Source organism: Dendrobates tinctorius, unplaced genomic scaffold (assembly GCF_039654945.1).
Source record: "Dendrobates tinctorius isolate UK_male_01 unplaced genomic scaffold, ASM3965494v1 ptg000011l, whole genome shotgun sequence".
NCBI classification, from domain to species: Eukaryota; Metazoa; Chordata; class Amphibia; order Anura; family Dendrobatidae; genus Dendrobates; species Dendrobates tinctorius.
In genome coordinates, this window is record NW_027361679.1 from 78,342,695 (window position 1) to 78,369,214 (window position 26,520).

Consider the following 26,520-nt stretch of genomic DNA (forward strand, 5'->3'; position numbering starts at 1 on the left):
TTCCAAGGGATGTACAGTACCATGTTATCCTATGGAAAACAAAAACCGCTGTGCACATGCTGCGGAAAATTCCGTGCGGAAACGCAGCAGTTTATTTTCCGCAGCATGTCAATTCTTTGTGCAGATTCCGCAGCGTTGTCACACCTACTTCATTCTAGGAATCCGCAGGTGTAAAAACGCAGGCAAAATCAGCTAGAAATCCGCAGGTAAAACGCAGGCATTTTGACCTGTGTATTCTGCAGATTCCGCGCTGAAAAATCCACACACGAATCCGCATCGTGTGCACATACCCTCAAGCTTTCTGCCAGTACAGAACCATTTAGACACTGAGACTATTTCACAGGTATAACTTTTTTTTATTTCTTCATCAATGTACTTGTGCTTTTTGTTGTATATTTTAGGGAGTTGTGGTGCCTGAAAAAACACAATTCCAGTGTTTTGATTTTTTTTTTCTCCTTACATGGTTTAGTGTGCGTTAATTAACCCATTAACAACCACCGATACACACTTAAACGGCAGCCGCTAAGGGGTCTTATCATTGCCTTTTTAAAATCTCAGGGTTAGTTGAGACCCTGGAGAACACAATCAGGACCAGATTTTCTAGTTCTCAATCACGTAAAAAAAAGGTGTGCCTGCTAGTGAAATCATTTCTCTCTCTTCTGACATGATATACATGTCAGAGAAATGATGTCCCCAAAGTTCTCTCTCTCGGGTTACCGCAACTGAGAGGAACCAGAAGACCGCAGCGTCTGATGCTACTACTCCATCGCTGAAAAGAAACACTTCACCTTCTTTTTAAACAGTGTAAATATCTTTTGGCAGTACAATAGTTAATCGGCCATGTTGGGAGCTCTGGGAGTCTGAGCTCTCAGCTGAGCACGGTTTGCAATTCCTATCCCCTATATAATCTGGGTCATGACTGACACACGTCATCAGAGCTAGCTTATGCTGCATGGCTGCAAGGATAGGAGTTAGTGGTTATAAGTAGGCGTATGGTGGGTTTATCAATGACTGTTGCTTGAGTTTGTACTGTGAAGGAACTAATTTTGTGATCCCTTGCTGGTTTTAAAGGGTCTATTTTAAAGGATCATTAAAAGTCATATTTTAATTTTTCACCACTACCTTGCTACATACTACTCTTGGATTGGTAGCTCTATTCACTTCATCTCTAAATCATTAAGATTTTGAGGCTGTCGCTTGGTAACTCGGAGCTTCAACTCCCTCCATAAGTTTTCTATGGGATTAAGGTCTGGAGATTGGCTAGGCCACTCCATGACCTTAATGTGCTTCTTTTTGAGCCACTCCTTTGTTTCCTTGGTTGTATGTTTTGGGTCATTGTCTTGCTGGAAGACCCAGCCACGACCCATTTTTAATGTCCTGGCTGAGGGATGGAGATTTTACGGTAGATGGCTCCATCCATTCTCCCATTGATGCGGTAAAGTAGTCCTGTGCCCTTAGCAGAGAAACACCCCAAAACATAGTTTCCACTTCCATGCTTAGCAGTGGGGATGGTGTTCTTTGGGTCATAGGCAGCATTTCTCAAACACGGCGAGTTGAGTTAATTCCAAAGAGCTCAATTTTTGTTTCATATGACCACAGCACCTTCTCTCAATCACTCACAGAATCATCCAGGTGTTCATTGGCAAGCTTCAGACGGCCCTGCAATTGAGCCTTCTTCAGTAGGGGGACCTTTCTGGCACTGTAGGAGATTAAACCTTTACGGCGTAATGTGTTACCAATGGTTTTCTTGGAGACTATGGTCCCAGCTGCCTTGAGATCATTAACAAGTTCCCCTGTGTAGTTCTAGCCTGATCTCTCACCTTCCTCATGATCAACTATACCCCACGAGGTGAGATTTTTGCATGGTTCCCAAGATCGATGTCGATTGACAGTCATTTTGTATTTCTTCCATTTTCTTACTATTGTGCCAACAGTTTTCTCCTTCTCACCCAGTGTCTTACTTATGGTTTTGTAACCCTTTCGAGCTTTGTGCAGGTCTATGATCTTGTCTCTGGCATCCTTATAAAGCTCTTTGGTCTTGCCCATGTTGTAGATGTTAGAGTGTGACTCAGTCTGTGGATAGGAGTCTTTTATAAAGATGACTATGTAAGACATCTGTCTTTAATGCAGTAACGAGTTGATTAGGAGTGTCTAACTGGTTTGTAGGAACCAGAACTCTTAATGGTTGGTAGGAGATCAAATACTTATTTCTCACTGCAGAATGCAAAAAAAATTATATAATTTATACAATGTGACTTTCTGGATTTTATTTTTGATATTCTATCTCTCTCAATGTTAAAATTAACCTACCCTTAAAATTATAGACTAGTCATGTCAGTGGGCAAACTTACAAAATCAGCAAGGGATCAAATAATTATTTCCTTCACTGTAAGTTTAATAATTCCCTTTTCTTCTCCTACTTTGGTTTTTCCCCATCCTCCACTCCCCCGATGCAGTCCTCTGTTATATGTGAGTGGACCCTTGTATGCCTGGTATCAAGGCCGCCATCAGGACTTGCTGCCCTTACTGGCGTATGGGGCCCCGTGAACAGAGGGGACCCACAGCGGGCCCTCTTTCCGGGCCACAGCAGCAGGATCCTGCCGCTTTAGTAATTGATTGTGTGTCCTCAGAAGCGTGATCAGCTAAAATCTGTTGCCACCCGCACAGCAACAGTTAACAGCCGCCAGCCAATCACAGGCCGGGAGCTGACGTCAGTGCGCATGTCGACGACGTATGATGTCCCTGTCATACGTCGGAACGATGGTGCACTCCTCTAGCTGAGTTGTTGAGGAGGACACCGCTGGACCTTCTACAGGTAAGGAGAAACTTTCTTTTTTGTAAAACCGTGGTATGGGGCTGCATTATATCGCTCTGGGGATGCATTATACTCCTATGGGGCTTAATTATACCACTATGAGTGTGCATTTTACCACTATGGGGCTGCATTATACTGCTATGGGGGTGCATTATACCACTATGCGGTTGCATTATACCGCTGTGGGGCTGCATTATACCGCTATCGGGGTGCATTATACTACTATGGGGATGTATTTAACTGCTATAGGTGTGCATTATACTACTATGAGGCTGCTTTATACTACTATGGGGCTGCATTATACTTCTAACCATAAGCATAACCCTAACCCCTTACCCTAAACCTACTTACCTTACCCTGCTAACCCTAAACCATAACCATAACCCTACTAATCCGAAACCCTAGCCCCTAACGCCACTAACCATAACCCCTAACCCTACTAACCATAAGAATAACCCTAACTAACCCTTTCCCTGACCATAACCCTAGCTAACCCCTCACCCTAACCCTACTAATCCTAACCATAACCCTACTAATCCTAACCCTACTAACCATAACCCCTAACCCTAACTCTACTAACCATAAGCATAACCCTAACCCTAACTAACCATAACCCTAACTAACCCTACTAACCCTAACCCCTTACCCTAACCCTTACTGTTGTGAGTTCATTTTCCCCTTCATTACTGAGGCCCGAGGAACTCCCTCTTCTGGTAAAGAAAGGTAGTGAGCCTGATTATCAAACACCTGAGGCTGATGATGATGACTGGCTGAGTGGAGTTACTGACTGGATATAAGGCTGCTGTCGCCCTTCTGCCCTGCGGGTGATTTCTCTGTGGGATCCTTGGAGACCAGTCTGAATTCCTGCTCCTCTAAAGCTAAGTTTGCTGCTCGGCCTTTTGCTTTGGTGCTTTGACTTTGTGTTGCTTTGTTTTTCTGGATTTCTGCCATTCCCTGCTGGGGTGTGCTGAATTCATTTAGCTCTGTCTTCTGAAAATACCTGAATGCTGATTTATAGAGTTGAGCGAAACGGGTCGAAAAAATTCAAAAGTCGCCGACTTTTGGCAAAGTCGGATTTCATGAAACGAAACCCGACCCTAGGATGAGGTTGGCCACGAGGTCGGCGACTTACGCGCCAAAGTCGCTTTTCAAAAGTTTGTTTTGCGTTCCTTTTCAGCCAATCAGGATCCACGGACACTGTGGGCAACGTGATGACATAGGCACGGGTCACCACCATCTTTCAGAAGGGCATGCAAGTGATTGGCTTGCTTTAGTGGGCGTCACAGGGGGTATAAAAGGGCGTGCACGCCGACCGCCATCTTACTTCTGCCGATCTTAGTATAGGGAGAGGTTGCTGCTGATTCTGTAGGGAAAGTGTTAGGCAGGGAAGAAGACAAAAAAACCGCTTCTGCTGCTAGCGATTTGGCCTGCACAACACACCAGTCACTGTGTGTGCAGTGCAAGGGGAGGCTATATAGTGGTGTATCAGTGGTGTTGGTTGTTGGGCTGCCTTCTAAGGCTTCCAGACATTCCTGCATTGCTGTTTACCCACTGCTCCGCAAACTGCTTTTTTAAAAGCAATCCCAATTTTTTTTTTTTGTCCTGCTGAGAAGAAAAAAAAACTGCTTCTGCTGCTAGCAATTTGGCCTGCACAACACACCAGTCACTGTGTGTGCAGTGCAAGGGGAGGCTATATAGTGGTGTATCAGTGGTGTTGGTTGTTGGGCTGCCTTCTAAGGCTTCCTGACATTCCTGCATTGCTGTTTACCCACTGCTCCGCAAACTGCTTTTTTAAAAGCAATCCAATCTCCCTTATCCTCTAGTCACTTTTGTCACAGCTGTGCCATCGAGCCTGTCACATAGCGCTCAGATATTCATTGGGCCTCACACAATCCAAAAGTGTCCAGTGTCCAAAAGTGTGTGCAGAGATTCAAAATCTCCCTTATCCTCTAGTCACTTTGGTCACAGCTGTGCCATCGAGCCTGTCACATAGCGCTCAGATATCAGTGGGCCTCACACAATCCAAAAGTGTCCAGTGTCCAAAAGTGTGTGCAGAGATTCAAAATCTCCCTTATCCTCTAGTCACTTTGGTCACAGCTGTGCCATCGAGCCTGTCACATAGCGCTCAGATATCAGTGGGCCTCACACAATCCAAAAGTGTCCATCCAGTGTCCAAAAGTGTGTGCAGAGATTCAAAATCTCCCTTATCCTCTAGTCACTTTGGTCACAGCTGTGCCATCGAGCCTGTCACATAGCGCTCAGATATCAGTGGGCCTCACACAATCCAAAAGTGTCCAGTGTCCAAAAGTGTGTGCAGAGATTCAAAATCTCCCTTATCCTCTAGTCACTTTGGTCACAGCTGTGCCATCGAGCCTGTCACATAGCGCTCAGATATCAGTGGGCCTCACACAATCCAAAAGTGTCCATCCAGTGTCCAAAAGTGTGTGCAGAGATTCAAAATCTCCCTTATCCTCTAGTCACTTTGGTCACAGCTGTGCCATCGAGCCTGTCACATAGCGCTCAGATATCAGTGGGCCTCACACAATCCAAAAGTGTCCAGTGTCCAAAAGTGTGTGCAAAGATTCAAAATCTCCCTTATCCTCTAGTCACTTTGGTCACAGCTGTGCCATCGAGCCTGTCACATAGTGCTCAGATATCAGTGGGCCTCACACAATCCAAAAGTGTCCATCCAGTGTCCAAAAGTGTGTGCAGAGATTCAAAATCTCCCTTATCCTCTAGTCACTTTGGTCACAGCTGTGCCATCGAGCCTGTCACATAGTGCTCAGATATCAGTGGGCCTCACACAATCCAAAAGTGTCCATCCAGTGTCCAAAAGTGTGTGCAGAGATTCAAAATCTCCCTTATCCTCTAGTCACTTTGGTCACAGCTGTGCCATCGAGCCTGTCACATAGCGCTCAGATATCAGTGGGCCTCACACAATCCAAAAGTGTCCAGTGTCCAAAAGTGTGTGCAGAGATACAAAATCTCCCTTATCCTCTAGTCACTTTGGTCACAGCTGTGCCATCGAGCCTGTCACATAGCGCTCAGATATCAGTGGGCCTCACACAATCCAAAAGTGTCCATCCAGTGTCCAAAAGTGTGTGCAGAGATTCAAAATCTCCCTTATCCTCTAGTCACTTTGGTCACAGCTGTGCCATCGAGCCTGTCACATAGCGCTCAGATATCAGTGGGCCTCACACAATCCAAAAGTGTCCATCCAGTGTCCAAAAGTGTGTGCAGAGATTCAAAATCTCCCTTATCCTCTAGTCACTTTGGTCACAGCTGTGCCATCGAGCCTGTCACATAGCGCTCAGATATCAGTGGGCCTCACACAATCCATAAGTGTCCAGTGTCCAAAAGTGTGTGCAGAGATTCAAAATCTTCCTTATCCTCTAGTCACTTTGGTCACAGCTGTGCCATCGAGCCTGTCACATAGCGCTCAGATATCAGTGGGCCTCACACAATCCAAAAGTGTCCATCCAGTGTCCAAAAGTGTGTGCAGAGATTCAAAATCTCCCTTATCCTCTAGTCACTTTGGTCACAGCTGTGCCATCGAGCCTGTCACATAGCGCTCAGATATCAGTGGGCCTCACACAATCCAAAAGTGTCCATCCAGTGTCCAAAAGTGTGTGCAGAGATTCAAAATCTCCCTTATCCTCTAGTCACTTTGGTCACAGCTGTGCCATCGAGCCTGTCACATAGCGCTCAGATATCAGTGGGCCTCACACAATCCAAAAGTGTCCATCCAGTGTCCAAAAGTGTGTGCAGAGATTCAAAATCTCCCTTATCCTCTAGTCACTTTGGTCACAGCTGTGCCATCGAGCCTGTCACATAGCGCTCAGATATCAGTGGGCCTCACACAATCCAAAAGTGTCCATCCAGTGTCCAAAAGTGTGTGCAGAGATTCAAAATCTCCCTTATCCTTTAGTCACTTTGGTCACAGCTGTGCCATCGAGCCTGTCACATAGCGCTCAGATATCAGTGGGCCTCATACAATCCAAAAGTGTCCAGTGTCCAAAAGTGTGTGCAGAGATTCAAAATCTCCCTTATCCTCTAGTCACTTTGGTCACAGCTGTGCCATCGAGCCTGTCACATAGCGCTCAGATATCAGTGGGCCTCACACAATCCAAAAGTGTCCAGTGTCCAAAAGTGTGTGCAGAGATTCAAAATCTCCCTTATCCTCTAGTCACTTTGGTCACAGCTGTGCCATCGAGCCTGTCACATAGCGCTCAGATATCAGTGGGCCTCACACAATCCAAAAGTGTCCAGTGTCCAAAAGTGTGAGCAGAGATTCAAAATCTCCCTTATCCTCTAGTCACTTTGGTCACAGCTGTGCCATCGAGCCTGTCACATAGCGCTCAGATATCAGTGGGCCTCATACAATCCAAAAGTGTCCATCCAGTGTCCAAAAGTGTGTGCAGAGATTCAAAATCTCCCTTATCCTCTAGTCACTTTGGTCACAGCTGTGCCATCGAGCCTGTCACATAGCGCTCAGATATCAGTGGGCCTCACACAATCCAAAAGTGTCCAGTGTCCAAAAGTGTGTGCAGAGATTCAAAATCTCCCTTATCCTCTAGTCACTTTGGTCACAGCTGTGCCATCGAGCCTGTCACATAGCGCTCAGATATCAGTGGGCCTCACACAATCCAAAAGTGTCCAGTGTCCAAAAGTGTGTGCAGAGATTCAAAATCTCCCTTATCCTCTAGTCACTTTGGTCACAGCTGTGCCATCAAGCCTGTCACATAGCGCTCAGATATCAGTGGGCCTCACACAATCCAAAAGTGACCAGTGTCCAAAAGTGTGTGCAGAGATTCAAAATCTCCCTTGTCCTCTAGTCACTTTGGTCACAGCTGTGCCATCGAGCCTGTCACATAGCGCTCAGATATCAGTGGGCCTCACACAATCCAAAAGTGTCCATCCAGTGTCCAAAAGTGTGTGCAGAGATTCAAAATCTCCCTTATCCTCTAGTCACTTTGGTCACAGCTGTGCCATCGAGCCTGTCACATAGCGCTCAGATATCAGTGGGCCTCACACAATCCAAAAGTGTCCAGTGTCCAAAAGTGTGTGCAGAGATTCAAAATCTCCCTTATCCTCTAGTCACTTTGGTCACAGCTGTGCCATCGAGCCTGTCACATAGCGCTCAGATATCAGTGGGCCTCACACAATCCAAAAGTGTCCAGTGTCCAAAAGTGTGTGCAGAGATTCAAAATCTCCCTTATCCTCTAGTCACTTTGGTCACAGCTGTGCCATCGAGCCTGTCACATAGCGCTCAGATATCAGTGGGCCTCATACAATCCAAAAGTGTCCAGTGTCCAAAAGTGTGTGCAGAGCTTCAAAATCTCCCTTATCCTCTAGTCACTTTGGTCACAGCTGTGCCATCGAGCCTGTCACATAGCGCTCAGATATCAGTGGGCCTCACACAATCCAAAAGTGTCCATCCAGTGTCCAAAAGTGTGTGCAGAGATTCAAAATCTCCCTTATCCTCTAGTCACTTTGGTCACAGCTGTGCCATCGAGCCTGTCACATAGCGCTCAGATATCAGTGGGCCTCACACAATCCAAAAGTGTCCATCCAGTGTCCAAAAGTGTGTGCAGAGATTCAAAATCTCCCTTATCCTCTAGTCACTTTGGTCACAGCTGTGCCATCGAGCCTGTCACATAGCGCTCAGATATCAGTGGGCCTCACACAATCCAAAAGTGTCCAGTGTCCAAAAGTGTGTGCAGAGATTCAAAATCTCCCTTATCCTCTAGTCACTTTGGTCACAGCTGTGCCATCGAGCCTGTCACATAGCGCTCAGATATCAGTGGGCCTCACACAATCCAAAAGTGTCCAGTGTCCAAAAGTGTGTGCAGAGATTCAAAATCTCCCTTATCCTCTAGTCACTTTGGTCACAGCTGTGCCATCGAGCCTGTCACATAGCGCTCAGATATCAGTGGGCCTCACACAATCCAAAAGTGTGCAGTGTCCAAAAGTGTGTGCAGAGATTCAAAATCTCCCTTATCCTCTAGTCACTTTGGTCACAGCTGTGCCATCGAGCCTGTCACATAGCGCTCAGATATCAGTGGGCCTCACACAATCCAAAAGTGTCCAGTGTCCAAAAGTGTGTGCAGAGATTCAAAATCTCCCTTATCCTCTAGTCACTTTGGTCACAGCTGTGCCATCGAGCCTGTCACATAGCGCTCAGATATCAGTGGGCCTCACACAATCCAAAAGTGTCCAGTGTCCAAAAGTGTGTGCAGAGATTCAAAATCTCCCTTATCCTCTAGTCACTTTGGTCACAGCTGTGCCATCGAGCCTGTCACATAGCGCTCAGATATCAGTGGGCCTCATACAATCCAAAAGTGTCCATCCAGTGTCCAAAAGTGTGTGCAGAGATTCAAAATCTCCCTTATCCTCTAGTCACTTTGGTCACAGCTGTGCCATCGAGCCTGTCACATAGCGCTCAGATATCAGTGGGCCTCACACAATCCAAAAGTGTCCAGTGTCCAAAAGTGTGTGCAGAGATTCAAAATCTCCCTTATCCTCTAGTCACTTTGGTCACAGCTGTGCCATCGAGCCTGTCACATAGCGCTCAGATATCAGTGGGCCTCACACAATCCAAAAGTGTCCAGTGTCCAAAAGTGTGTGCAGAGATTCAAAATCTCCCTTATCCTCTAGTCACTTTGGTAACAGCTGTGCCATCGAGCCTGTCACATAGCGCTCAGATATCAGTGGGCCTCACACAATCCAAAAGTGTCCAGTGTCCAAAAGTGTGTGCAGAGATTCAAAATCTCCCTTATCCTCTACTCACTTTGGTCACAGCTGTGCCATCGAGCCTGTCACATAGCGCTCAGATATCAGTGGGCCTCACACAATCCAAAAGTGTCCAGTGTCCAAAAGTGTGTGCAGAGATTCAAAATCTCCCTTATCCTCTAGTCACTTTGGTCACAGCTTTGCCATCGAGCCTGTCACATAGCGCTCAGATATCAGTGGGCCTCACACAATCCAAAAGTGTCCAGTGTCCAAAAGTGTGTGCAGAGATTCAAAATCTCCCTTATCCTCTAGTCACTTTGGTCACAGCTGTGCCATCGAGCCTGTCACATAGCGCTCAGATATCAGTGGGCCTCACACAATCCAAAAGTGTCCATCCAGTGTCCAAAAGTGTGTGCAGAGATTCAAAATCTCCCTTATCCTCTAGTCACTTTGGTCACAGCTGTGCCATCGAGCCTGTCACATAGCGCTCAGATATCAGTGGGCCTCACACAATCCAAAAGTGTCCAGTGTCCAAAAGTGTGTGCAGAGATTCAAAATCTCCCTTATCCTCTAGTCACTTTGGTCACAGCTGTGCCATCGAGCCTGTCACATAGCGCTCAGATATCAGTGGGCCTCACACAATCCAAAAGTGTCCAGTGTCCAAAAGTGTGTGCAGAGATTCAAAATCTCCCTTATCCTCTAGTCACTTTGGTCACAGCTGTGCCATCGAGCCTGTCACATAGTGCTCAGATATCAGTGGGCCTCACACAATCCAAAAGTGTCCATCCAGTGTCCAAAAGTGTGTGCAGAGATTCAAAATCTCCCTTATCCTCTAGTCACTTTGGTCACAGCTGTGCCATCGAGCCTGTCACATAGCGCTCAGATATCAGTGGGCCTCACACAATCCAAAAGTGTCCAGTGTCCAAAAGTGTGTGCAGAGATTCAAAATCTCCCTTATCCTCTAGTCACTTTGGTCACAGCTGTGCCATCGAGCCTGTCACATAGCGCTCAGATATCAGTGGGCCTCACACAATCCAAAAGTGTCCAGTGTCCAAAAGTGTGTGCAGAGATTCAAAATCTCCCTTATCCTCTAGTCACTTTGGTCACAGCTGTGCCATCGAGCCTGTCACATAGCGCTCAGATATCAGTGGGCCTCACACAATCCAAAAGTGTCCAGTGTCCAAAAGTGTGTGCAGAGATTCAAAATCTCCCTTATCCTCTAGTCACTTTGGTCACAGCTGTGCCATCGAGCCTGTCACATAGCGCTCAGATATCAGTGGGCCTCACACAATCCAAAAGTGTCCAGTGTCCAAAAGTGTGTGCAGAGATTCAAAATCTCCCTTATCCTCTAGTCACTTTGGTCACAGCTGTGCCATCGAGCCTGTCACATAGCGCTCAGATATCAGTGGGCCTCACACAATCCAAAAGTGTCCATCCAGTGTCCAAAAGTGTGTGCAGAGCTTCAAAATCTCCCTTATCCTCTAGTCACTTTGGTCACAGCTGTGCCATCGAGCCTGTCACATAGCGCTCAGATATCAGTGGGCCTCACACAATCCAAAAGTGTCCAGTGTCCACAAGTGTCTGCAGAAATTCAAAATCTCCCCTGTCCTATAGACACCTTGTACCTTGTTTTACATTACTATATAGTTTGTTGGATTTTGTCTACATTTCTACCAAAAATGAGGAAGGCTGGTGGAAGAGGCCGTGGAATTGGGCGGGGGTTGGCAGCTGGTAATGATAGTGTTGGTGGATCTGATGGTAGTGGCAAGAGCAAAATAGGACCGAATGCAGGAGGTGCTGACCCTGCGTCATCGTCTGGCTACATAAGGCCTCAAACGCTTATTTTTCTAGGAGTTGGCAAACCGCTTTTAAAGCCAGAGCATCAGGAAAAAGTTTTGTCTTACATTGCTGACTCAGCCTCCAGCTCTATCGCCTCCTCTTCAGTTGTAAAAAGTAAAAGCACTGAGTCGTCATTGGAGGCTCATGTTCATGAACCACACCTTTCCTTGTGTCCTTCACCCCAACCAAGATTGAAGGATGACGCAGGCCATACTACTGATTACTCCATGGAGCTGTTTTCACATACCATGCCTGGATTATCAAGTGAAATGGTGAATTACCCAGGCCAAGATGAATCTGACATGGAGTGCACTGATGCACAGCCGCTGATGGATGATTCTGCTGGTACATTCACTCAGAGCACTACATTGTCCTCGCAGTGTACAGAGCCAGATTCTGACCCTGATGAGACTCAGGTGCCCCTTCCCGCACACTATACCACCATACACGGTGACACAGAGGAAGGTGCACATGACATAGAAGAGGAGGTGATGGATGACCCAGTTGTTGACCCAGATTGGCATCCATTGGGGGAAGAGGGTGCTGCTTCCAATAGCTCAGATGAGGAGCATCCACAGCAGACATCGACATCGCAACAGCTGTTATCTGGCAGGCCCGGAGCACTCCAAAGACAGGTTCCAAACATCAAAAGAGTTGCTGGACAGCTTGTCCAGAGGGTATAAAGATCACAGCGTGCTAGGCCGCAAAATGTCTGCCAAAGTAGGAAGAGTGCAGTGTGGCACTTTTTTGAACAAAATCCTCATGATCAGGCCAAGGTTATCTGTAAGAAGTGCGCAAAGACCTTTAGCCGAGGGAAAAATCTGAAAAATTTGAATACCAGTTGCATGCTTAGACATTTAACCAGCATGCACTTGCAAGCGTGGACACAACACCAAACCTCAAGTGCCACATGTGCAACTGATGACAACGAAGGTAGTCAGCAACGCCACATTGTTTCCCCCACTGTAAGCCCACCGGTTAGCACAGCAGCAAATGTTGAGGTGTCGTTGCAAGACCACAGCAGTCAGGGAATCCCACTGTTATATCAACGAAAGACTGATTCTAGGCCATCAGAAAGAACACCAACTCCATCACCATCATCAACCCTCTCTCAGTCCGCCCTGTCCACCGCTACTTCCACCATATGCAGCTCTCAAGTCCAGCTCACCCTCGCAGACACTATGAGTAGGTCAAGAAAGTACTCAGTCTCTCATCCGCGTACACTGGGTTTGAACGCCCACATTGCCAAACTAATCTCGTTTGAGATGATGCCCTTTCGGTTGGTGGAAAGCACAGCTTTCCGCGAACTCATGGCCTATGCAGTACCACGCTATGACCTACCCAGTCGCCACTTCTTCTCTCGCAAAGCCATCCCAGCCCTCCACCATCATGTGAAAGACCGCATTGTCCATGCACTCAAGCAGTCAGAGAGCGGAAAGGTGCACCTCACAACTGATGCATGGTCCAGTCGGCATGGCCAGGGCCGTTACGTGTCCATCACTGCGCACTGGGTTAATGTGGTGGATGCAGGGTCCACAGGGGACAGCGGTGGTGGGACAGTGCTACCTAGCCCACGGTATAGGAAACAGTTGGCTGTAGGCGTTCGACCCTCCTCCTCCAGAAGCGAAAGCTCGTCCACAGAGCGCAGTCGTACGAGCACTCCATCTGCAGCTGCCACTGTTGCACACGATGTGTCCCCCTATCGAGCAGCTAGTGGAAAGCGTCAGCAGGCTGTGTTGCAGATGATGTGTTTGGGCGACAGACACACCGCCGAGGTGCTGGCCGAGTACTTGAAGCGACAAACTGAGTCATGGCTGGGCAGTGTACATCTTGAGGCAGGCAAGGTAGTTAGTGATAACGGCCGTAATTTTGTGGCAGCCATAGCCCTTTCAAAACTCAGCCACATACCTTGCTTGGCTCACACCTTGAACCTGGTGGTGCAGTGCTTCCTCAAAAATTATCCGGAGTTAACAGCCCTGCTCCAGAAGGTGCGAAGACTGTGCGCGCACATCCGCCGGTCGCCTGTACACTCCGTTCGTATGCAGAAGCTGCAGCGATTGCTCCACCTTCCCAACCACCGCCTCATTATCGACATTGCAACAAGGTGGAACTCCACCCTGCACATGGTGGAGCGGCTGTGAGAGCAGAGGCAGGCCATAATGCATTTGTGGGAGGATACACGGCCAGGCACTTTGAGAGCAGACATGGAGTTGACAGGTGTGCAGTGGTCGAAGCTGAAAGACCTTTGTAAAGTCCTTCAGTGTTTTGAGGAATGCACACGGCTGGTAAGCGCAGACGACGCCATCCTAAGCATGAGCATCCCACTTATGCGTCTGCTCATGCAAACTTTGACGCACCTTAAGGAGCAGGCGTCTGCAGCCAATGTTGATGAGGAGGAAGAGGAGGAGGGAATCCTTGATGACATTCAGCCATTGTCTGCTCAGGGACCTCTCCTGGACGAGGTGGAGGAAGAAGAGGAGGATGATGATGGGGATGATTACTTAGGGGAGGAGGATGCATCTCGTGGTGCAAGTGAAAATGTTGGCGTGGCAAGGTCTGGTACAGGGTTTGTGCGTGACTGGAGGGATGTGGATTTGCCAGAAAGTGCTCCTCCACCCAGCACTCGCAGTGCATCATTGACACCGGGAACATTGGCCCACATGTCAGATTATGCCTTGCGGATCCTAAAAAGGGACCCCCGCATTGCCAAAATGATGAACGATGACGACTACTGGTTGGCCAGCATCCTGGATCCACGCTATAAAGGCAAATTACAAAACATCATGCCACAGGAGAACCTTGACTTAATATTGGCTAATAAACAAGCAACTCTGGTAAATCGGTTGCTTGAGGCATTCCCAGCACACAGCAGCGGTGATGGTTCTCACACGAGCCGTACGGGCCGGGGGCAGCTTGGCAGAGGTGTTAGTGGTGCACACAGCAGAAGTGGCGTTGGAGACAGGGGTTTCATGACAATGTTGTGGACTGATTTTTCAAATACCGCTCACACAACTGGTAATACTGCATCGATGGAAAGTGACAGGAGACAGCAGTTGTCAACTATGGTTACAAACTACTTTTCCTCCCATATCGATGTTCTCCCACACAGGTCATTCCCCTTTGACTATTGGGCCGCTAAACTGGACACCTGGCCTGAATTGGCCCAATATGCCTTACAGGAGCTCGCTTGCCCAACTGCAAGTGTGCTATCGGAAAGAGTCTTCAGTGCAGCTGGATCAATCCTGACAGAAAAAAGGACCCGTCTGTCAACCCAAAATGTGGATGATCTAACCTTCATTAAAATGAACCACGCATGGGTTTCCAAGGATTTTGTCCCACCTTCCCCTGATGACACATAGGGTGACAGAAAAATGGCTTGCTTTGGTCCACCTCTTCCTGGTATTTCACCTATTTTGCCTTTTGCATCAGCTGAATGTCCAACATCAACATATGCCACTTTCTAAAACTCCCTAACTGTGCTGCCTCCCCCCCCATGGCCGGAGTCACCACCTAGCGCACGACACCGTGCGAGTGCCGTTGCCCTGGACAGGTGGGTAGGCCGACTCTTGGGCGCGGGCACTGGCACAGGGTCCCTCATAGTGCAATCAAGTGTCTCTGACGGTGGTGGTGCACACCCGCCGTCAGACACACCGCTGTACTATGAGGGGCCCAGTGCCAGTACCGACGCCCACGAGTGGGCCCCCCTTGGGCAGGGCCCCAGCATTTGCAATCTTTACCTCTCCCTGATCCTCCGCTGTGTAATCTGGGCCGTCAAATCCATACTGTGCCTGACACCGTCTGAGCCTGCCTCCTGATGTATAGACAAATATTTTGAATGTGTACGCTATCCATACATGTTATCCGGGGAAAAGGTACCCTTTCTAACCTTTGTGCAATCACGTGCAATCCATACTGGGCCTAACACCGTCTGAGCCTGCCTCCTGAGACATATATTTTGAATGTGTACGCTATCCATACATGTTATCTGGGGATACGGTACCCTTTCTAACCTTTGTGCAATCACGTGCAATCCATACTGGGCCTAACACCGTCTGAGCCTGCCTCCTGAGACATATATTTTGAATGTGTACGCTATCCATACATGTTATCCGGGGATACGGTACCCTTTCTAACCTTTGTGCAATCACGTGCAATCCATACTGGGCCTAACACCGTCTGAGCCTGCCTCCTGAGACATATATTTTGAATGTGTACGCTATCCATACATGTTATCTGGGGATACGGTACCCTTTCTAACCTTTGTGCAATCACGTGCAATCCATACTGGGCCTAACACCGTCTGAGCTTCCCTCCTGAGACATATATTTTGAATGTGTACGCTATCCATACATGTTATCCGGGGATACGGTACCCTTTCTAACCTTTGTGCAATCACGTGCAATCCATACTGGGCCTAACACCGTCTGAGCCTGCCTCCTGAGACATATATTTTGAATGTGTACGCTATCCATACATGTTATCTGGGGATACGGTACCCTTTCTAACCTTTGTGCAATCACATGCAATCCATACTGGGCCTAACACCGTCTGAGCCTGCCTCCTGAGACATATATTTTGAATGTGTACGCTATCCATACATGTTATCTGGGGATACGGTACCCTTTCTAACCTTTGTGCAATCACGTGCAATCCATACTGGGCCTAACACCGTCTGAGCCTGCCTCCTGAGACATATATTTTGAATGTGTACGCTATCCATACATGTTATCTGGGGATACGGTACCCTTTCTAACCTTTGTGCAATCACGTGCAATCCATACTGGGCCTAACACCGTCTGAGCCTGCCTCCTGAGACATATATTTTGAATGTGTACGCTATCCATACATATTATCTGGGGATACGGTACCCTTTCTAACCTTTGTGCAATCACGTGCAATCCATACTGGGCCTAACACCGTCTGAGCCTGCCTCCTGAGACATATATTTTGAATGTGTACGCTATCCATACATGTTATCTGGGGATACGGTACCCTTTCTAACCTTTGTGCAATCACGTGCAATCCATACTGGGCCTAACACCGTCTGAGCCTGCCTCCTGAGACATATATTTTGAATGTGTACGCTATCCATACATGTTATCCGGGGATACGGTACCCTTTCTAACCTTTGTGCAATCACGTGCAATCCATACTGGGCCTAACACCGTCTGAGCCTGCCTCCTGAGACATATATTTTGAATGTGTACGCTATCCATACATGTTATCTGGGGATACGGTACCCTTTCTAACCTTTGTGCAATCACGTGCAATCCATACTGGGCCTAACACCGTCTGAGCTTCCCTCCTGAGACATATATTTTGAATGTGTACGCTATCCATACATGTTATCCGGGGATACGGTACCCTTTCTAACCTTTGTGCAATCACGTGCAATCCATACTGGGCCTAACACCGTCTGAGCCTGCCTCCTGAGACATATATTTTGAATGTGTACGCTATCCATACATGTTATCTGGGGATACGGTACCCTTTCTAACCTTTGTGCAATCACATGCAATCCATACTGGGCCTAACACCGTCTGAGCCTGCCTCCTGAGACATATATTTTGAATGTGTACGCTATCCATACATGTTATCTGGGGATACGGTACCCTTTCTAACCTTTGTGCAATCACGTGCAATCCATACTGGGCCTAACACCGTCTGAGCCTGCCTCCTGAGACATATATTTTGAATGTGTACGCTATCCATACATGTTATCTGGGGATACGGTACCCTTTCTAACCTTTGTGCAATCACGTGCAATCCATACTGGGCCTAACACCGTCTGAGCCTGCCTCCTGAGACATATATTTTGAATGTGTACGCTATCCATACATATTATCTGGGGATACGGTACCCTTTCTAACCTTTGTGCAATCACGTGCAATCCATACTGGGCCTAACACCGTCTGAGCCTGCCTCCTGAGACATATATTTTGAATGTGTACGCTATCCATACATGTTATCTGGGGATACGGTACCCTTTCTAACCTTTGTGCAATCACGTGCAATCCATACTGGGCCTAACACCGTCTGAGCCTGCCTCCTGAGACATATATTTTGAATGTGTACGCTATCCATACATGTTATCCGGGGATACGGTACCCTTTCTAACCTTTGTGCATTCACGTGCAATCCATACTGGGCCTAACACCGTCTGAGCCTGCCTCCTGAGACATATATTTTGAATGTGTACGCTATCCATACATGTTATCTGGGGATACGGTACCCTTTCTAATCTTTGTGCAATCACGTGCAATCCATACTGGGCCTAACACCGTCTGAGCCTGCCTCCTGAGACATATATTTTGAATGTGTACGCTATCCATACATGTTATCTGGGGATACGGTACCCTTTCTAACCTTTGTGCAATCACGTGCAATCCATACTGGGCGTGAGAACGGCTGGCGAGCTGTTAAGCAAGCTACAGCACCTGTGGTTTGCACACGTAAGTTTTTCATTTTTTCAGGAATGACGGTTAGGCCTAATTCCGGAACTGCGGTTGACCTGCACTTACTGGGAAATCATTGTTCGCGGGTAATAATTGTAATCAGTGATCCCCATCACTAACGTTGTTCAGCGGGTTATCTGCACCTGTAAGCGACAAACGCTGGCCTTTTCAGTGTAGCGCACATGCAGCCACGGACATGTAAGGGCATGACACACCAGTTATTGGCCAATCTCATGTGCCAGAGCCTCACGTGTCCCTCTAGTAAGCCGGACTCGGACCGCGGGGCATGACGGAGTCTCGTTCGTTAACGGAATTAAGCTTGCAATGTGTTCATCTGTTCTGTAGCTGGCATGGTTGAGGTTTCCCAGGTGGAGTCGAATTTAACCGTAGGCTCCACTCCTGGTGGTGCCCTTCTGGACATTCCTTTAAGGTTCAGCTTTGCAACCATACTGCTCACGTAAAACAAACACTTTGCCTTCATGAACGCTGTTTGGAGGGTCATGACTCGTGGGAATAGCGCCGCCCAATCAGTTAACCTGCTAGAGAGATCCTTCGTTGCTCCCAAGCATGACATCACACTCCCTAGGAAGAAGGTAGTGCCACTGTGGCGACCGTACTCCTGGGGGCGACACAAGTGCACTGATGCCCAGCCACTGCTCGATGAATCTGCTGGTACATTGACCCAGACCACTACATTCCCCTCGCACGCTACACGACCTGAATCTGACCATGATGAAACTCAGGTTACCCTTCCCATATACAGTTCCATCTTACACGGTGACAAAGAGGAAGCTGCAGATGAAAGTGCAGGTTCGGCCCACCCGCCATCAGACACACCACCGTACTATCAGGGGCCCTGTGCCAGTGCCGTCGCCAACGAGTGGGCCCCCCCTGCTTGCCCAGGATCACAGCACTTGCAAAGTTGAAATACTGTGCAGTGAGATGGAAGATGGGGACCACGAGGAGTCCAGACAAGTACAGGGATTCCCTAGCGAGGAGACTTATTTGATTGTTTTCAATGTTGGGACAGCAATTTTTGGGGAGCACTATACTCTGGAGAATGATAGATGGGGCCCACCATACACTGGAACATTCCAAAGGTGGACATCAGACACTGGAGCAGCATTTACAGGGCCCATTATACACTAGAGCATTAGAAATGGGGCCCATTATGTTTGGAGCATTATTTGGGCCCATAAGACAGTGGAGCTTCATCCATGGGGACCAACATATACTGTAGCATTATGTGGAGCTCATCATATACTGTTTCAAACATTATATGGGACCAATGATTCTGTATGGAGAAATAGATGGGCCTCGTCATGAGATGTAAAAAGTGAGGTATTTTTCATTGTACTATACCGCTATTTCTCTGCCGTATCGGAGCATGATGAGTTGTGGTATGTGTTAAAGGGGCGCTCTTTCGCCCAGGGCACATGAAAACCTGGAGCCAGCCCTCCCCCCCACAGTCTGTAGCCAAATAACCCCCATTTTTCAGTGCGTAACTTGTATTATGAAGTTAATTAAGGTTGACAAGCTTAAGTAAGAAGAATTGATGCTTTTGGCATTCAAATGGGCACTGTTGGTGTGTTTCCTGTCCTCCTCTTACTGCCGACTTTTATTCCCCATTGACTTACATTGGGTTTCGTGTTTCGGGACGACCCCGACTTTTCCCTATAATCGGACGATCTTGCTCGACCCGACTTTTGGAAAAGTCGGGTTTCACGAAACGAAACGCGACCCTAAAAAACCAAAAGTCGCTCAACTCTACTGATTTAGTTTTTGAAGCCTAGCTGCTTCAGGGCCTTTTTCATATCAGCTTGTTGGCTTATGTCTTTGATAGGGTTTTTGCAGATTGCAGACAGCAGCCTTCCTGTCCTTTCCTATCTAGGTAGTTTTGGGCCCCGTCTTTGCTCAGTCTATCTTTCTGTCTGTGTTAGTATTTTCATCTTGCTTCACCGTCATTATATGTTGGGGCTGCCTATTGCTTTGGGGTCTGCTCTGGGGCAGTTTAGATTTCCCCTTTCTTTCTTTAGGCCTATTTAATTCTCCGGCTGTGATCGAGGGGTCTAGGGCATCGTAGGAACCCCCCACGGCTACTGCTAGTTGTGTTGATAGGTTCAGGGGTCTGCAATCTGATAGTTGCCAACTTCTCTGGTTTTCTGGACGTAGCTTGTATTTCTGCTTTTGCCTCCTATGGTGACTTATTCATAACACCTTACCCTACTAACCATAAACCCTAACCCTACTAACCCTAACCCCTAACCATAACCCTACTAATCCTAACCCTACTAACCCTAACCCTAATAACCCTAACCCTATTAACCATAAGCATAACCCTAACTAACCCTCACCCTACTAACCATAACCCTAACACTAAACCCTAACCATAACCCTACTAATCCTAAACCCTAACCCTACTAACCATAACCCCTAACCCTACTAACCATAAGCATAACCCTAACTAACCTTAACCCCTAACCCTACTAACCCTAACCATAACCCTACTAACCCTTACCCTACTAACCCTAACCCTACCCCAACTAATCCTAACCCAAAGAAAAAACACCGCTGTTAAGAACATGGGGACCAGTTTTCCTGCTACAGCTTTCGCTCTGTGCATTTTCCTATCAATTTTTTTGCTCCTCTGCAAAATCCTTCCCCATTATCCTGAGGTGTTTCCCCTCCATTTTCCATTGACTTGCATTGATATCGGAAATAGGAAATTCCGATATCCGATATTTTCCAATATCGGAAATCGGAATTCCGATACGATATTGGGCAGTATTGCTCATCCCTAGCTGCCAGTGCTGGAGATGGTGTGCGGCGCCACCAGAGTGTGGCCGCACCCGATCTCCAGCACAGGCCTCAAGCCATGGTCTTTCCTGCCTGCTGTGACTGCATGGATGTGGGTGAGCAGGCAGCGGCGGTATCCGGCGCTTGTAGTCAGGCAGTGGGTCTTGGCGGGGGTCCGGCGGCGGCATCCCTCTCATTACTCCCCCCCTCATTACACATTCTCATTACACCCCCTCATTACACGCTCTCATTATACCCCCTTCACTACACCCCTTTCGTTATCCCCTCGCTACACCCCTTTCACAGCCTCATTACTCTCCCCTCATTACACCCTCTCGTTACACCCCTCTCACAGCCTCATTACTCTCCCCTCATTACACTCTCTCGTTACACCCCTCTCACAGCCGGCAGGAAAGACAGTGTTTTGCGGCCTGTGCTGGAGATGGTGTGCGGCGCCACCCGAGGGTGGCCGCACCCAATCTCTAGCACAGGCCTCAAGCCGCGGTCTTTCCTGCCGGCTGTGACTGCATGGAGGTGGGTGGGCAGGCAGCGGCGGGATCCGGCGCATGTAGTCAGGCGGTGGGTCCTGGCGAGGGTCTGGCGGCAGCATCCCTCTCATTACTCCCCCCCTCATTACACATTCTCATTACACCCCCTCATTACACGCTCTCATTATACCCCCTTCACTACACCCCTTTCGTTATATCCCCTCGCAACACCCCTTTCACAGCCTCGTGATCGCAGCGGTGGCCCGGATCCGAGCGTCAGCTGGGATCCGAGCGGCGGCTGGGATCCAAGCAGCTGCCAGGATCCCAGCGGCGGTCGGGATCACAGCGGCAGCCTGGATCTGAGCGGCTGCAGGTGTCCCAGCGGTGGTTGGGATCTCAGCGGTGGCCTGGATCCCAGCGGCAGTCGGGATCGCAGCTGCGTCCTGGATCTGAGCGGCATCACTTGGGTGTTCCAAAATGGCGGTTGGCGTAATTCCGGTGCGGCGCGGTGAATTGTGGGATTTGGTGACATCCAGACTGAAGTGGATGACAGACAATTTAAGGCAATTATATAGTTAACTTCCAACTTAAAAGAAAGATTGTTTAAATAATTGTGCTGATGTAAGGGTATGTGCACACGTTGTGTATTCTACTTCGGATCCGCAGCGGATTTGGCCCTGCGGATCCGCAGGAGATTCTCCTGCATTGTACAGTACCACTAAAGTCAATTTAAAATGAAAAATGCTGTGCACATGCTGCGGAAAAATCCGCAACATAAACACTACGGGTTCGTTTCTGCAGCATGTCAATTCTTTGTGCAGATCTGCAGTTTTTGCACCCATTGAGTTGCATTGAGTCAGGCACTTCCGCAGCAAAACCGCAGGTCTAAAAAAGATCTGCGGTTTTGCCACAGATGAAACACTGGAGATCGGGAGGAGGGCGGAGTGTGGGTGGAGACTGTGTGCATGTATGGTGTGTAAGGGCTATGTGTGCGGGGTGTCTGTGGGGCTGTCCAGGGGTCTGCAGGCTGTGCAGGGGGTCTGCGGGTTATGTGGGGGGGTCTGCGGGCTGTGCGGGGGGTCTGCGGGCTGTCCGGGGGTCTGCCGGGGCTGTCCGGGGGGGGTCTGCGGGTTGTGCGGGGGCGTCTGCAGGCTGTGCAGGGGGGATCTGCGGGCCTGCGGGCTGTGCAGGGGGGATCTGCGGGCATTCCAGGGGTCTGCTGGGGCTGTGCGCGGGTCTGCGTGCTATCCGGGGGCCTGCCGGGTCTGTGCGAGGGTCTTCGGGCTGTGCATGGGGGGCCTGGGGTTTTCGGGGGTCTGTGGGCTGTGCGGGGGAGGGGGGCATTTTTTTTTGTTTTGTTTTTTTAACTGAAACATACTGTTCATTAATAAATATGGATTTATCTATGGATTTATCTATGGATATATAGATAGATATATGGATAGATATGTATCTATCTAACCAATATTTATCTCTATCTCTATCTATCTATCTCTCTATCTATCTATCTATCCCATATCTATCTATTCCATATCTATCTGTCTGTCTGTTTGTATCTATCAATTATCTATCTGTCTATCTGTGTGTGTAATGGAGTGTGGGTTGGACAAATGTAAAAGAAGGTTGGACAGAAATGACATCACAAAACTGTTTCTTTTTTGTTGTTAAATAACATATCTTTATTTAGCTTACCAAAATGCATACAAATCCGCATGTAAAAAATGCATGAAAAACCGCATCAAATCCGCATAAAAAGCGCACATGTGTTTTCTGGCAAGAGATGCGGATTCTGTGCGGAAAAATCCACAGGCAAATCCGCAACATGTGCACATACCCTAAAGTAGATATGTGGGAAATGTTATTTATGAATTATTTTGTGTGATAGATCTCTCTGATTTAGGGTATGTGCACACGATCAAGAAGTGGCAGTGATACTCGCTATTGAACGCAGGTGAATCTGCATGTGTTCACTGAACCGTGCGGAATCACCGCGTCCAATACATTGTACAGGTGACATTTATCTTGCGGTGATTAGCGTCTCTGCAAGTTAAATACACATGCTGCGGTCTGGAAAGACACGCCGAATGTCCATCTCCACGGGTGATCTGCAGGCGTCTCTGGATACATAATGGACGTTGGATTTCTTGAACTCCCATCCACTATGCTGTAAGGCTACTTTCACACTTGCAGTTTTTTGCGCTGGGTTTTTAGCGCACACAAACGCATAAAAAAAACGCATACAAATGCTGCGTTTTTTTGCAGCATTTTTGTGCGCATGAAGCAAAAAAACGCAGCATTTGTATGCTTTTGCATGCGTTTTCAATGCGTTTGCGTTTATTTGTACATTGTTTGTCTTTACCAAAAAAAATCAAGATAACAATCTTGCAACACACACCACCAATGCGACATCAGTGTCGGTGTGGAATGTAATATATAGACCCTGTCTACAGCCGGATTCTTCACATTTGCTTGATTCATCTCGTGTCAACATGTATCTGCGCTGGAAGTGTTTTCACTTCAACTTGGATTTGGACATCGCGATGGCTAGGGCATATACAGATGCTTGCCATGATCAAAGGAAGAGAGAGAGAGAGCGAAGACGGCAGTGGCGGCGTTTGTGGATACATCCGATTGTTGAACTCCGGGAGAGCCGTGAGGCGTACCACACCCTCTACAGCGAGCTACAGGCAAACCCAGATAAATTTACAGATTATATCCGGATGTCCCAAGAAAGCTTCAGGGATTTGCTTGCTCGTGTGCAAGAATCCATCCTGAGACAGGACACACAGCTCCGTCGTGCGATTCCTCCTGAGGAACGGCTCCTGGTGACACTACTGTACGTAATATTTAAAAATCAAGGGGGGGGGTGTCTGCTTTTGTTTTTTTTGTGACATGTACTAATCAAAACCTGGCCTAATTTTTCTTGAATGTACTAATTTTTTGTTTTATTGATTTAAAAAACCATATACAGAAATATTAATTTTACTTCTTTCTCTGTTTCGCAGATTCCTGGCGACTGGAGAGACCCTATCTTCACTACACTTCCAGTTCCGTATTGGAATCTCCACCTTGTCTGGAATTGTTGCGGACACCTGCCAGGCTCTCTGGAACGTTCTTTGTCCCTATTTTATGCCCCTGCCCACCGCTGAAAAGTGGATGGAAATTGCTGACAAATTCTGAACAGTCTGCAATTTCCCCAACTGTTTGGGAGCTGTTGATGGTAAACACATACGGATCATCAAACCCAAAAGAACTGGATTGGAGTACTATAATTGCAAAAAGTACTTTTCAACAGTACTCATGGCCATTGCGGATGCAGGATGTATGTTTGTAGCAGTGGACATTGGAGCATTTGGCCGTGGTAATGACTCCCAGGCTTTTAAAAACTCAGACATGAGCCGGAGGTTGTATGGCAACCAATTTTATTTCCCTATTCCACGGCCTCTTCCCCACACCGAAGCTCCGCCACTGCCCTTTGTAATGGTTGGGGATGAGGCTTTTCAAATGTGCGCAAACCTACTGAAACCCTACTCCAGCCTTGACTTGGACCACACCAAAAAAATCTTTAATTACAGGCTGACCAGGGCCAGAAGAACTGTAGAGTGTGCTTTTGGGATTCTTGTCTCCAGATGATGAATTCTCGGCACAGCCATTAATCTTAAACTTGAAACAGTGGATGAGGTGGTTAAGGCGTGTGTGGTTCTACATAATTTTGTGATGGCTAAAGAGCACCCGAACTTTGAACTCAGTGATGCTGCTCCTAACCCATTGCCTGAATTTAGTCAGCACCCTCTCAGGTCATCTGTTGAAGTTGGCCAAATGAGGAAGCAATTTGCGGCCTACTTTATCTCTGATGTAGGACGGGTGCACTGGCAAGATGAAATGGTGTAAAAATGCTTTCGTGTGTGTATGTTAATAAAAAACCTGTTTTGATACCTGCACTATGTATTTTTACACTCCAATAAAATAAACAACTTCCCATGTATACCTGTGAATTCATGATGTTCTCACATCTGGGCAGGTAAATAAACATACGAGTTAAACTGCAGCATCGCTAGTCTGCGTGAAATATATTGGTACGTAAGCGACGCTGCAGGTTAAACATCATATGTGTATTCACCTGCCCATGATTGATAAATAGTTATGATACTAGGCCTGGGTATTGGCCATAGGCCTGGGTATTGGCCATATGATGTGTATTTTACCCATCAGTTGATTCAACACACACTTAGTAAGAGTATGTTGTTAATTACAAGGTATATCTATAATCCCCCTGGCCTAGTATCACAATAAGTGAAATAAGGATGGTAAAAACAGCCCATCCTCAAAACACTTTTTATGACACCTTGCAAAGTTTAAGGCGCATTGTGTGTACGGCGCAGTGTGTGTAGGTGGCGCAAAAAATATTAATCAAACTTTGTTATGGTAAACCAGAAATTTAAATTTATTTTTAACCAAAAAAATTATAACAAACTTTATTTTTTTTGCGTTTGGTGGCAGATGGTTGCAAGTTGGGGGTGTGCAGTGAAGATGAACAGCTTATAGTGGGTGAAGGTGTTCTAGGGGAAGGGGCAGCAAAACTTGTGGGGGAACGGAGGCCAGTGATGGGAATGGAGCTAGACACACTAGGAGGAGAGGACAGAGGTTCAGCAACAGTTGTCCTAACTGTTTTTTGCCTCCTTAAACTGGCCTGCCTGGACCTCCTTGGGCCCAATGCCCGCCTTGATTGTTGGCCCCGCCTGGAACTTGGGGCAAATAAGGAATGTGGGTCCCCCGTCTGCTGCTGTGGCTGCTGCTGTGCCTGCTGCTGCTGTTGCTGTGGCGGCTGCTGATGCACTGTGGTGGCGGTGGCAGTGCTCGTCCTTGCAGGAGGACTGGTGGCGGCAGTGATGGTCCAGGTTTTCAGAGTGGTGGTGGCAGGGCTAGTACATGTTATAGTGTTGGCAGCAGGGCTGTTCCATGTTTGAGGAGTGGTCACGGTGGCTGTGCTCCAAGCATGCATGGAGGTGGCGGTGGTGCTCCAGACAGGAGCAGCGCTTGCCATGGTGGTGTCGGTTAAGTGACCAGCAGCACTCAGATTTGTGGTGGTGTAACGGTGGGTGTCCTGGCTTTGAATAGAGGTGTCCGTGCAGTGGTATGCAGCACAAGTCGGTAGTGAGGTGAAGCGAGACAATGGTGGCACAGTTGGAAATGACACCACTGACTGCTGCCCATAACGATTCTGCTGCATAGCCTGCAAGAAAGCATTGTTGCAGGCCTGCAGCACACTCAGCTGTTGCTCAGGACTAAGGTGTTCCGCCATGCCCTTTTCATTTTTACTGAAAAAATGGTGCGCTGGTCTGTTGAGGTCGGCCTCCAGACGGTCAAGGCGCTGTTCGACAGAGTGGAAGCGGTG